Genomic DNA, 14,817 nt, shown 5'->3' on the forward strand with positions numbered 1-14,817 from the left:
TGCATTAATCACTCAGGGCATGTATATTCAGAGAGGTGGTTCTCTGAAGGGAAGTGAGGACTCCAACATATGACCAATGTGGGATTAGATTAAATCTATTTGAAGATGCCTCTCCCCAAACTTGACTTGGTAATGAAACACACTGCCTTGTTATATACACTTTTCCTCATTTACTCCTCACAATTGAGTGGTTCTATCTGGGGGATTATTAGATAAATAAGGAAAGTAAGGAGTCCTTCTGAGCTATAAAAGTAATCTCGCCCAAGTCAAATGTCTAGTCAAAAGAATTGAAGGTTTGCAACCATTATATTACCCATGCCCCAACCCATCATAATACATTGTCCTCATGGAGCTCAGCTGACTCATGTTATGGTTGAAATGGATGATTTTGCAAAGGTCTTCCAGTTCCATAAAAAGTTCTATGTTGAAGATATCTTAGGTTGAAATCAAGTGGCACAGTTATGCATGAGTAGGAGACCATGGGTGCTGATAATAAGGTACAATGAGGCTTGACTATGTGAAAGGAAAAAGACTACAAGACAACCTTCCAAAATGAGTTGGGAAAGCACTCCAAAACAATAACAATCTGTCATATAAAAATATTGTAAGGTGTAACTGATTTTTTATTTTACTTAGCATTCATATCCAAATATAAGTTTCTCTTCCCTAGTTCATATATTTGAGTTCTTTTCTAACACAAGATCAAATGTCTATGTTATGGACTGAGGACAGTAAGGCAAAATTTACTGTCGTTTTCTGGATCTTAGTTGAGGTGTAAGAGCAAGGACCATTGGCCTCTTCTTTAGCGCTGACATGACGATTACCCTTTCTTTAGCTTAAAGCCACGCATAAATGTAAAAATGTACAGCTTTTTATTTGATCACATTTTCTCATTTTTCACATATCTTTGCAAAACTTAGCAAGTATCCAATTATTCTTACTACTTGAAAACACATACTTAGAGAACAGCCTGCTAAACATGTTTTCTTATTAAAAAAAATAATAATCAATAGAGTTTGTTGCCATTGAAAAATTTAAAATATTTAGTGACATTCTAAATCACAAATATTATAGTTATTCAGTCTAACACAATAGAAATACCAATAAAAGGATATTTTGTCCTTGACTTCTTTGTTAAGAAAACAAAACCAATAGGCATTAATGCTGATCTATTCATGAAACATGGTATGTACTGGAGAAGCTAAGGATATAAACTGAATTTGTAGATTTATTTTCCTCTTCACAGAGGTCATTCAAATCCAGAAAGATTGTTTGCAAGAGAGAACCTCACTGCAATTGAAATAAATAATCTTAGTAACACAAGGTAAAAACTGTTCATTTATTTTATGTATTTCAATCAATTTAGGTTCAGCTTTAGATTTGTTTTCTTGAAAAATATTTGACATACCTTCTTATGAAAAATGGAATATTAAAAGCAAGTTTCTTTTAGGGATCTATTTTTCAAGCAAAGAGTGTAGTAAACAGCAAAAAAAAAAAAAAAAAAAAAACCCATGACAATCACAAAATTCAGTGACAAAATCTTATTCATGTTCTCTTCCTAACTAAAATGTGTTGGTACCTTGGTGAAGCAGTGAATGGTCTGTTGACTATATTAATCTGTCATGAATTCTAAAGCCAGTTGACTTCATTCCCCAAATCTGTGTCTTAATATAAAGTTATTGAAAATATTAACCATGGAGAATATCATAGAGGAGCACAGTGTAATACCATTTATGCTAATATTCAAAAACAAATTTAAATTTCAGCTTCCTTTAAATGGTTCAGTACTAGCCTCAACACCTGGATTATAAAAGTCACACAATAATGTTGAAAGAAAAAATAAATAAATACACAGTAAATATATTAACTCACTTACTACTACTCTCTTACTACTATATAATGAAATAAATCCTTTCATTATCCCTCTTTTATGAATGAGGAGATTGAGACCCACAGATCCAACAACTTATATAATAGATTTTGAATTTGAACCAAGGTAGTCTGATTCCAGAGTCTACTTCCTTAACCTCAATTTTTTTCCTTGATGGTACATTGGCATTGTAGCCACCTTCAAATTATATTGATTTTATCTTGAGCTTTAATAGTGTTTGCAGTTTTCTTATTGAAAGAAGAGACATAAAAATTCACAATGTCATGAAGTAAAATATCACTTTAACATGATGAATTTTACATATAGTCTTAGACAAACTGTGAAGTCAGGCAAGTATGCATTTAAACTTCGCAACTAGTGGGCTCTGTCTCCATTCATCTATCATTCTTCAGGTACCTTTCTCAGGTGGCTAGCACCCTCATGTTTCCCTCCTACTTCTCAGAGGTACTTTTCTACCTCTCCCACCCCCAAACCCTCACATATCAAGAATTATGCTTTGGTCTCCTGACTAGTCATTACTCGCAGCACTGCTGCCCTCCCAAGGGAACAGGGTCATATACGAAAATCTCAGAGGCTGTCTCAGTGAGAATCAGAGGGCTATACACCCTCAACATAGCCCTGAGTTAAGAGATAACATTAAAAATCATGGGAGGAAATTACCAAAAAATATTTTTGAGCTCTAAGAAGAATACATGTCTAAACCAGGGTTGACAGCAGGAGAACAAGCTGCCTCTGAAGCAACAAATCTCCCTGTGATTGAAGGCATCCAAAGAGCCCCTTTACCTCCACTTGGCAGGTGTACTGTAGAAAGAACTCAAGCATTTAAAGTGAGCTTGGATTAGATGAACTTTGCAGCCCCTTCTAGACTTAAATGCCTCTTCTAGGTAGCTGCAGGATTTTTTTTTTTTTAATGGAAATTATCCCTTATGACTGGTACCTACAAGAAGCACAGGAGATGTGGATTTTCAAAGTTGAAGAAACTATTTAAAAAATCTCTAGGTTAGAAAAGAGACCAAACTTTTGCACTTGACAATGCTCAAGGTGGAAACAGGAGCATTCAGTGATAGTCTCCTGGCCATATATGTTAGTTTATTTATGGCCTTGCACAGTTATAAAATCATTAGGGTAAGTATTCAAACTATGCTGCTTTAGATACTACTATAGTAGTATACTATATTTTGTAGATAAAAATGTGATCAGATTCTTGCTAAGTATATGACAGATTACACTTCTGTAGCACCTTTTATTTTCATTTCTCATCATTAAAAGCATTGTTGAATCGTTTCTTCCCTACCAGGCAGTAAGGACCATGAAAGCAGAGATCTTGGCTGCCTTGTTCTTCACTCATCCCCAGTATTTTCTATAGTGCCTGTCTCAGAACACACACTCAGTAAAGATTTGATAAATCAATGCCTGATTAAGGTGTGTCTTGGGCATAATGGATATACAGAGAAAGAATATTCTATATTCCAGTTGAGGATCTTGCAATCTTTGTGAAAATGAAGTTTGTTCGAATGAAAGTATGCTAAAAATTATGTGTCTAATTACAGTTCATATCATATATTACCCCACAGATAGGGAGGAAGAAAACTCTAATATGTCAGGGAAAAAATAAATGCCCGTGATATAGCTACAATGCCATTACTTGGAGAATACATTTATGAAACTTTAGGTAATCAGAATGACTCCGGGCATCAAATCTCAGAATATATTTCTTGATATTTAAATTAATTTTTTTAACTCAAAATCTTTATGCTACTCTTTGCAGTGACAAAATAAAATTTTTCAACATTCACAGAAGAGCTTCCAGCAATATCAATCCAGTGTTTGCATATTTTCAGAGGAAACATGTTCTCTACAATCTTGGCAAAAACTTCAATAACCTTCAAATAGTACTTTAGGAAAAAAACTGTGTAACGCTTTCTCTTCCAAATATCATTACAAAGTACCTAGTGAGCTTTCCTCTGATACAGCCATTAATGAACTAGGTAGCAAACACAAAAATATTTATACACACTTTTCCCTGAATCGTGTTAATATAAAGCTGTTTCTGGCACTCTGATAAATAATTAGGATTCCCTGATACCAAATATTCTGAATGACAATGGCAGTTCTGTGCTTGATTCTCATAGCATTTGAACAACATCTTCTTTAAAAGTGACCTTTCCTCTTGCGTAATTGCCATGTCTTTCAAACTGTAAATAGAATTCATTGATTGAGCAAAAGCACATTGAATGTTTTCTATGTACTAGGCACTCTGCTAAGTCTCAGAGTTCAGGAAAAATGAGTAAGGCGAGGTTGATTCTATCACACAGAGGAAGACATATAAATATATAATTGCAATGAAATGTGATAAATTCCATAATTGAGGCATTTGTGGCATTTAAGGGATAGCAGTGGTATGAAGAAGAGGGACACTTTTACAAAGACGGTTTTCCGTTTTCTATCTCTTTAAGTATCTCTGAAGCAATGTAGTCATTTTTTATGGGAAAAATAAAGAATTTTCCATATGTTTGCCTTATTAATGAAGAAAATTTCACACACACTCAAAAGACTTGTAACTTCCTTCTCTAACACTCAGGATTTGGACATTTTAATTCCACCCTGGCAACCTCAGCCAGAACCAGATCTTTACCCCCTCTCAGCTCCTTCCCCTTAGCTGGCAGGAATGCTGAAAATCCTGTACACAATGACTCAGCTCCCTTCTTTTGATTAAACTTTCTATGGCCCATGCTAGGATACTGTTAGCTTCATTATTTGTTCTATTTCAGCTCCATTTTTTATAGGTCAAAGACAACTTATAAAATGTCAGACCTGTTATTTTGAGCAGCTTCCTTTGAAATCTCTCTCATGTATGCTCTTCCTGGACTCAACATAGGCTATGTACCCAGATGCTCCTATTCTCTTTTCCTCTTTTTACAGGTGACTTGTTTGGATGTCTGCTACAATTTCTAATTTGTAATCTCTAAAAGACATTGATCCTCTGATTATACTGTGTAGTTCTCAGATGACACCAGATTAAAAACAAAACAAACAAAGCAGGAAAAAAAAAGTGCTTCCGGTTATAGGCAGTAGCATGTTCACAAACATTGAAATACAGATATTGGCTTTCTGGAAATAAGAAGAAGTTTAATAAGAGAAAAAAAAACTATAATTATGACTGCCTTAAAATTAAATGTGGTGTTCAGATATGTGTATGGACAAATAATTTAAGCTCTATAAAAGGTTATAAAAAAACCAACATCATTAGGGTCATCGTGAAGATTGAATGAGAACATATATGTGTGTATATATATATATACATATATATAGTGCTATTTATATAAATGCTGTTCTTTTTATTCCTTTACATGTATAAAAGACCACATACTATAGTAGCATCATAATGTTATAACCTGTTAGTCTTTTTTTTTTTTTTTTTTAATTTCATCTCTACTTGTGGTCTAGAATTCTCTTAACTCCTTAGTGGTTTCATGCTCACACATTAATTTTACTACATTTCTAATTATAGTTTAAATCTTTACTTATTTAAGATAAAAAGCAATCTAACATAAAAGTAGAAACTTTTATTCTTTTATCTGTATGAAAAACTTCACTTGAGAATATAATAAAAATAGGAATTTGAGTATTAATTTATCTTAATATATATTCTGACCTATTTGTCTCTAACTTCATATCTTGACCTATTTCTCTCCACACATCCATCCCATCACATCAATTTCCTTTTGGTTTTCCAGAAGTTCCATAATACAGTTTCCTATGCCATATCTTTCCAACAGCATATCACAGTCTACTCTATACTTTCATTCTTTGTATTGTGTATGTTTGATTCATTAATTAAATAACTATATATTCAGAAGCTACTATAAGTCAGGCATTATTAAGGTGCTTGGAGACAAAACAAAAGCCCTATCTCCCCTGAAACACATTTTAATGCAGGAGAAAGACAATAAATACACAAATCTATTGAATAATATCAGGTACTGCTAAGTGGTTAATGGGGTATATTAAGAGTCAGAGACTGACAGTTTATCACAAAGTATGCCTCTTTAACAGATGTGTTTTTAACTTTACATGTATGTAATCATAAACAGATTTTGGATTTAGTTAACTCTCATGAACAAGCTATGTTCTCATCTTAGTACAAAGGTTAATCTGAGTCTAAGACAGGCCTTAGTAAAAACACATTCACATTATATACCCACTTGAACTTATAATTATTAACAAGAGATGTGTATAACCATGCTATTTTAAATGGTATAATTAGTTCATACTGCAGAAACTTAGATTCTTAGAATAATGATTTCTAATGTTTAACAAAATTTTAAATTTATCTAACATTGGTTTAATTCATTTAAAATGAAAAATAACTCAATTTTCAAAGTCTTGAAATTCTAATTAACTATTTCAGTCTATCTACATGTAAGTTGAAAGTGAGTTTAATCTTTATAAGAATTAGTTCAAGCCTGATAAACTTTTTCATGTACTTAATTACAATAACACATGTCCTATAGAATTTGCAGGCAGTAGAATTTTTACCTAAATTCTACTATTTACTATCAGCTCAATTTAAGATTTAGCATTTTTGTTTGTTCTGTTTCTTGGTTGGTTGATTTATTTGCTGGGGCTAGAAGAGAGATTAACATCAGAATTTCCTTTAAAAGATGTGCACCTGAATAAACATACCTAGCATCTACATTTTGTTTTCTAAATTTCATTCCCTACCAAAGGAAACAGAGTTTTTTTTAGTTTTTTGTCTGTTTGTTTGTTTGTTTGTTTTTTAGTATCAAAAGGAGGAACCAGAGATTTTTGAAGAAATCGCCGATTTTAGGACAAGGTTAGAAGAAGTACATCAACCAGAAATTAATAAAGTATACTAAAACATATATATGGAAGCAAGGTAAAAGGACATAGAAGCCAGATTAAAGACTACATTTGGGAAAATATGAGCACACACCAAAATAAATAAAGGTATTAATGGTTTACAATTTACTTCCTTAGAGTAGAATGCCAAATAATAAATATTTTTAAAACAGAGTGAGAAATATCATTATTTAGCACTATTTACTAAAATTTACTCGAGCAGGGATTATTAATAGTTGCCAAACTTGGGGAGGAGGATGGATTTAAAAATAAACTCATATCTACGTAGTCTTAAAGTATTTTCTTATAAATGTCTTCTATCAAATCTAGCCCATTCATTGATAGAAAATATATTTCTTAGTCAAATTCCTCCAAGAGTGTAAGATTTCTAAAAGCTAAAAATTTTTTCCATAGGTCTATTACTATATCTAATATGCTAAAGAGTGAATAAATAATAGATACATAAAAAGAAACACATTTTACAATAAAGCAGGGAAATGTATAGTTAACAATAAACAAGGAATATGTTAATATGGTTTTGCTAACAAATCTTGCCTTCAATGTCAAGGTTTTTAGTTATGTAAAAAGAATCACATGGACTTTCTTAAGTTTAGTTAGGTTTTCTAGATAGTTGTAAATATAAGGGTAATGCAACCAGTAAGTTGTTTCTTTATATAGAAATTTCTATAGTAGACTTGCTGTTTTCATCTTAACTGGTTTCATAATAATTAGGTTAAACCTAACCATAAATGGTTTCCAAATGGCTATTTGACATTGATAGGCAAGTTCATAAGATTCTTCTGGTTTCCCTCCTACCTCTTTGTTCACTTTCTCTTAGTCTTACCTCCCCCTATCTTGCTTCTAAATGAGAGAAGATCTCAAGACTGTCCCAGCCCTTTTCCTTTTCTTCTTTCCCTACTCTTGTCTCCTCATTATTCATTCTTATTCATACATAGGACTTCAACTTCCACCTACATACTGATGACTCATACATTTTTCTCACCATCTCAGTCTTATTTTCTGAGGTCCAGTTTTGCTGGTGCAATTGCCTGCTTAGCAAATCTTCCTGGATCTTCCAAAGGGGTCTCAATCTCTAATTCCCATGATTGGTACCATGTCCTTCTCCATCTGCACTACTCATCTTTTGGTTGCTGTTTCTACTATTAAGTATTCTTCTGAGTGACTTGCTTTCACCCGCCTGGGTCCCTGCACAATGAAGCCAGGAAATACAATCCTCCATATCTGATTAAAATGTTTCAGTAGCTTTCTAATGCTCTTAGGATAAAGCAGTTCTTATTCTAACTTCTCTCTTTGTTCCTCTCTGATCTTTTAACCCCTGTCACTCTCTAAATTTCGGATTCTTTGCTTGTAAGTCAATTCTGTATAATTCCATGGTCCTTCCCTAGATTTGACCTTTTCATATGTAGCTCTCTCTTAATAAAATTCTCTTTTGCCTTTACCTAGTAAATTCCTAAAGAGTCTTCAAATCTCAACTCAAGCATGTCCTCAGCCTCCAGGGGTCCGTCCCTAATTTCCTTAATATACCAACTCTCTACAGATTCTCCAAGCACTATACATCTTCCTTTTATAGAAAAAAAAGTCAATTTAAAATACATGATGAAATTATTGTCTTTCTTTGACCTTAGAGTCTAAGCTCTATGAAAGCAATGTTTGTGTTAACATTATTGTGTCTTCATACAAAACAGAGCACATAGTAGTCATTCAAGAAATACCTAATGACTAAATGAATGATTGAATGATCCTCTTCTCCTTCTTGAGCAGTCAATTTCATTTACATATGTATTGGAATGAGTCCCAAACTGAGAAATAATATAGAAACAGGTGGGATATTTGGCAGAAAGATGACTACTAGGAGCATTGAGCCATGCTAAATTGAAAATCATCAGATTTTATTTATAAAAATGATAATGTCCCCAAGATCCTTCTTTTACAAGTGAGTAAAATTGCAAGGCACTGACCTAGCTGTTATGAGGGCAACCATAATAAGATTTGCTTTTAGAAAATTTGTAATAATTTAAAATGTGATAGGTACTGTGTTAAGTGTTTATGTGTATAATATGACTGAATTCTCTTGACCTATTAAAATTGATCCAGTTTCACAAATAAGAAAGCTGTGGCTCATAAGGTTAAACAACTAGCCAGTGTTATATAGCTAATAAATAGCATTCAGTTTGGATTTGCCTAGTTTCCAAACCCTGTTCTTTCAATTACACTAAAACAGTACTTATAGTTATGTCTTTTATGTCTGTTCTCTGCAGGTGTCTCTTAAAATGTAAACCCATTTAATCATTTATCGTCTCATTTAGACATTACATTTCTCACCAACTCCATATCTAGAACAACCTTTTATTTTTACTTTCAGCTCTCTAAACTGTGCCTGCTGGAACACAACCCCATTACAAAATACTTCTACAGCATTTACCTTTACATGGTACCCTGATTAACTGAGACTTGAGTCTCCACAGTGAGTACTCCTGTCATCCGCAGTCTGTGGAGTGGAGGCTTCTCTTTCCCCACTGTAGAGAAATCTACCCTTCTAGATTCTCTGGTCTAATAATTAAACTTATATAAGACAGATTAACAGGAGGAAAACTAATTTAATATATACATATGAGGCCCCAGAGATATGGGACTCAAAGATAGGTAGGGCAATTGAGGCTTATATGCCATCCTGAGCTAACAAATGGAATAGGGCCTGGAGGTTCAAAGGGGAGGGTAATTCAGAGGACAATAGCAAGAGGACAATGTTTGGTAGATATTCGTCTTGCCATAGAGGTAGGTCATCGAATAAGAGATATTTCTGGTACTAGCTCTCTTGCTAGTCCAGACCCCCTATCTAAATTCTTTTAGGTACTTAAGAAAGAAATTCTTTTAGGTACTTATGTGTGTGTGTGTGTGTGTGTGTGTGTGTGTGTGTGTGTGTGTGTACATATATATACATATACACACATATATATATATATATTTTTTTTAATCTGCTAGGTCTTGATTGCCTTCAGCTCAAAACGATCTGTGTGCCAAAGTGACATATTTTGGGGTCATGTATTCTGCTCCCCTCACTACTTAAGGACAAAAGTGAATGTGAGGGTGGGTGCAGAGGGAGAATGAAAGAGAGAGACTGGACTTGGGGTAGTGGTGGAAATATATATATATATGTATATATATAGAGAGAGAGAGAGAGAGATAGATAGATAGATAGATAGCTTGACTGCTATTTTTCCATTTGTGTTATATATATATATATATATACACATGTATATGTTTACATATACATATGTAATTTGATTGAGACTCATTTTAATTCAATTACATTTAAATATTTTATAATAGGAAAAGAAATTAATAAAATGTTATAAGTGAAAGGGATCTTAGGACTCATTTTGTCAACTCTTTAATTTTCCACATAAGGAGAATAAAAGATTGTGGTCCAAAAAAAAAAAAATCTATTACTTGAGAAGTTTAAGTAAGTCATCAATAACAAAGCTGGGACTAAAATTTAGATGTTCCAACTAATAAACAGTTAAAAAACCTTGAAACTAAAAAAAAATTATTAAACATTTAATGACCTCTATCTTGAACATTTTCTCTATTTTAGCCAAAATGCTTTCCATATATACTGATTTTTAAAGTAAATAGATCCATTTAGTCAAAGTTTGTGACACCATCACTTTTGAAATCTAAGGCCTATCATTATGTAAATTTTCATATGCTCATAGTGACACAGACTGATTTTTGTTGTTGTTGTTGATTTGGCTCTGAATCATCTTAGTATTTAATCAGAGGCATAGAATAATGGAGCAGATTCAACTTAAAAATGTTTTCTAATCTATAAAGAAAATGTCTTACTGTATATAGAAATATGATTGTGTTCTTATGTCAATACTAAACAAGAGAACCCTAAAATATTTCAGGTTTGCTATATAGTCCTTCATTTTTTTTTATTTCAAAAATAAGTAAAATATTTTGACCTTGAAATTTGATAGCACTTATTGTATGATTAACATTAAAATATGATTATTACATTGTTTTGTTTGGATGGTTATTGTTGCACTAAATATTCATAAATTGTGTCCATTTTCCCATATAACTGCTTTTGACATAAATACTCAGATGTATGAATGAAATCTGAGAAAGTCAACTGGCCACATTGGTTTAGAATACATAAACTTGTTTCCCATTTGTATCAACTCTAATGAAACCATTTGCCCATGGCCTGGAAGAGTTTAAAACTATAGGACTCATGTTGTGAACAGTGATTTTCAGTTAAAAATATTGAATTCTTTAAGCCTTGTCTACAGAGAGGGTTCAATTTCACTCAATTGTTGGTGCCACCACTGTTGACATCATTTATTAAACACATATTGATTGAGCACTTTCTGTAATTTAGTCATTTTCAAATGCTGAGGAGACAGAGATACAAGATACAATCCCTGCCCTCCGATAGCTCACAGTCTAGTAGCTAAGCTATAAAAGCAAATCAGTAAAGACACTGCAGTATAATGCATGCTCTAAAAGTAAAGATCACAAGACACTGAGATAACCCAGAGAAGGAAAATGCAACTCAAAATGTAGCAAAGAGGAAGAAAAGTGAAGAGAGAGGCATTGAGCAGGAAAGGAGGGGAGGATAAAATGACACATTTGTTGTATGAAGTAATGTAATCTGCTAGCAAGGTTCCAGTGTCAGCTGTAACAGGCAGCTCATCAGAATTAACAGTTGATTAAGAAAAGAATCTATTAGAAATTGCAATTTAGTAAGTTCTAATGCATCTTCTTTTGACTTATTCCTGTTGTTTGTGGGTTGAAATACAAAGAAGATAGCATATTCAAAAACAGTTTTGCTATTGTGGATGGGAGTTTCTTAATTATTGGGCCTGAGATTGTAGATTATTTAAGCCCCAATACAACCTAGCAGGAAACCTAAGAAGCAATAGATGTTCAATAAATTTAATTAAATGAAAACATCATTGCCAGGAATAACATTTCTAGTTTTGACCAGACAACCTTATCTGAGCATTTGATCATAGGCCGATCTCTCAGCCTGAACTGACAGTTGTAGGCCAATCAGATGAATTGACACAAAGAAAGGGGTGACTGACTCTCCAGTCTGTTTCCTGATGCAATATTCGACAATACCTACCAAAAATCATATCTGATTCAAAATATCTGCATCCAAGTGTCTATGGCATTAGCTCAAGGGACAACATTCTGTGAACCATTTATTTTTCTACAAGAAAAAATATACATTTTATCACCAGCTAGTATTTAGATTCTGCTATCCTTTTTATATCTTCCTTTGCACTTAAGGTTTTTTTTTTTTTCATTCACATTTCCGAGGCAAAAAAATATAATCATTCAAAATATATTTAAAAATATATTCTCCTATGACTTTAAAAGGAATAAAAATGTTATTTTATTGGATAATGAACTTAGAGCCTTTGACTAGATTTACTCATCTACAAATATAAAAGTAGCCATCACTTCTTCAAATCTTGTTTATAAGTTATTCAGATATTTACTAAGAATTTAGATTTATTATGCAAGTTAATTTTTTTTATTTAGAAGGGACTGTTTGGCCAAACCCCTTATTTTACCTCTGAGGAAATTAAAGGCAAGAGAAATGTGGTAAGTAGCCCAGATTCCTAAAGTTAAAATACTTTTCAGACCAGACAGATTTCTGGACCCACTATGCCTATGAGCCTGTCACTATACCCACATGTGTAAAAGCCAATTTTAATTTCCCTTTCCTTAAAATATATATGATCATCTCTGCTATAGTTATTATTTTGAAAACACAAGTTTGTCTGTTGCAATTGACATATTAAGAATATAGACAATACAAATTTCATGTTAGCTTAATGTATGATTTCATCCATGAGAAGTACTAGTTGACCACAAAAATTGGCACCCAGCTGAACCAACTCATGTAGGAATACACAAAATGCACACATTTCGCACATCTACCAGCTACCTCAGTCTATCATGTATCTTATGAACTACACCCATTATGGTAGATAGAATAGATTCCCAAAGGTTTCATGACCTAATCCTTGTAACCTGAAAATATATTATTCCATGACAAAAAAAAGATTTTGCCAACATACTTTAAGTTACTAATCACTGATCTAAAGATTATCCTATATTCTCCATGTGGGCTCTGTCTAATCACATGAGTCTTTAAAAGCAGATAATTTTTGCCAGCTGGAGTCAAGAGTTATGCAGCAGAAGAAAAAGTCAGAGACATTCCAAGCACTTGAAGAGTTTGACACATGGTTACTGGTCCCGAGATATAGAGGGTTACATACAAGGACTAGAGAGAGGCCTCTAGAAGCTAAGGGAAGCCTTCAGTTTATAGCTAGCAAGGAATTGGGAACCTCAATCTATATCCTCAGGAAATTCTACCACAACTGGATGAACTTGGAGGCAGATTCTTTCCCAGAGCTTCCAGAAAGGAACATGGCCTCAACAACACCTTGAATTTGAAACCAGGAGCAGAGAGACAACTAAGCCTATGTCCCAACTTCTCACCCATGGAAACTGACAAATCTGTGATAATTTTTATGATAGCAAAGAACTAATACACCCCTCCATATCTGGTGTCAGAATTTTCTTTTCTATTTCAGATAACTTTCTTTGTAGCATTTCACTATAGCTCACAAACTGCAATCCTTCTGATATCCACTTTCACAAGTAAACTTCGGCTCTTTTTTTTAAGGTAAAGTGCCATATTCATTGTCTTTATATATTTCTTAATCATTTGACACATGCAATACTGCCAACATTTTTTATTAGATTTCTATCTTTTTGCGAATGTCACTGATGAAATTGTTCAATTTTGTGCCTCTAACCCCATTTTTTTCCAAAAGCATTGTGATTTTAATTGCACAATTTTTTATAGCACGATGATTGTTAGTAATGCACATGTTGATAGAGGGCAGGGGAAGAGACACAGAGAGAGAATCTTTTTCCCTTTAGCCCATCTTAGGTTCATTGGCTAGGTTCTGTAAAAGACTGAAAAAAAAAAAAGATAAACAAGAAGAAAGCAAATAGAGGTTTATTAACATGTGCATCACACATAAATATGGAAAACTCATTCATGAGTAACTCAAAGGAGTGGTCAGAACGTGGGTTTATATAGCATCTTAGCAAACAATAATAATTTTGTAGATAAATGGCAAGACAAAACATAAAGCACTTTGAGCTTTTACGAGGGGCAAATTATGAGAAGGTTAATAATAGAAAAGGGCTACTTTTAGCAAGGTTCATTATGTAGATTCCTCTGGTGCCACCTCTGGAATGATGAGGACAATCTGAAGTAGTCTCCACAAGTAATTTCTGACCTTCCTGGTAGAGAGAGGAAGGGAGACATCTTCACTGTTTTATGTCCTGCTTTTAGGCAAATAGGGAAAGGGCAGAGGGCTTTTCTTGTATCTACTTCTTCTCAGTTGCCTTCAGCTCAAAATAATCCTTATGCTAAGTGGCATATTTTAAGGTTGCATAGTCTGCTACCCTTTAGATTATTCCAGGGTCTGTGTGTGTATTATATTTGGGTTATGGATCTGTTGGCTCTAATCTGAAGCTATACAATACCAATTTTAGCACATAATTACTCTATGTAAAGTCTCTTGCTCTAGAGCTCCATAAATGCTCCTCCTTTGAAGTGAAGTACTTTTACTCTTCATTTCTGGAAAATGATTACTTAACCTTGAGATATCTGCTAAGATATCTTTGGAGAAGCTGTCCTTCATTGCACAAGTAAGAGTTAGGTGACTTTTATAGGCTTCCATCATGCCTTAAACTATCCATATAATGACTCAACTCATGTTTAAGTTGTCCATGTGTTTTTCCATATCCCTAGTGGATTACAAGCTTTAATAAGAAAGCTAACACATGTTTAATTTTTCATATTGGTATATAAACACTCTGGCTTGGTGCCTAACATATAACAGATATGCAATTAATATGTACTGAGTGAAAATTGAATATATGGTTGAAAATAAAAATAGGTCAATCCTATGTTTATTCCTATAGTTTTGCAATGTACA

This window comes from Pteropus vampyrus, unplaced genomic scaffold, assembly GCF_000151845.1.
Source record: "Pteropus vampyrus isolate Shadow unplaced genomic scaffold, Pvam_2.0 Scaffold55, whole genome shotgun sequence".
Lineage (NCBI taxonomy): Eukaryota > Metazoa > Chordata > Mammalia > Chiroptera > Pteropodidae > Pteropus > Pteropus vampyrus.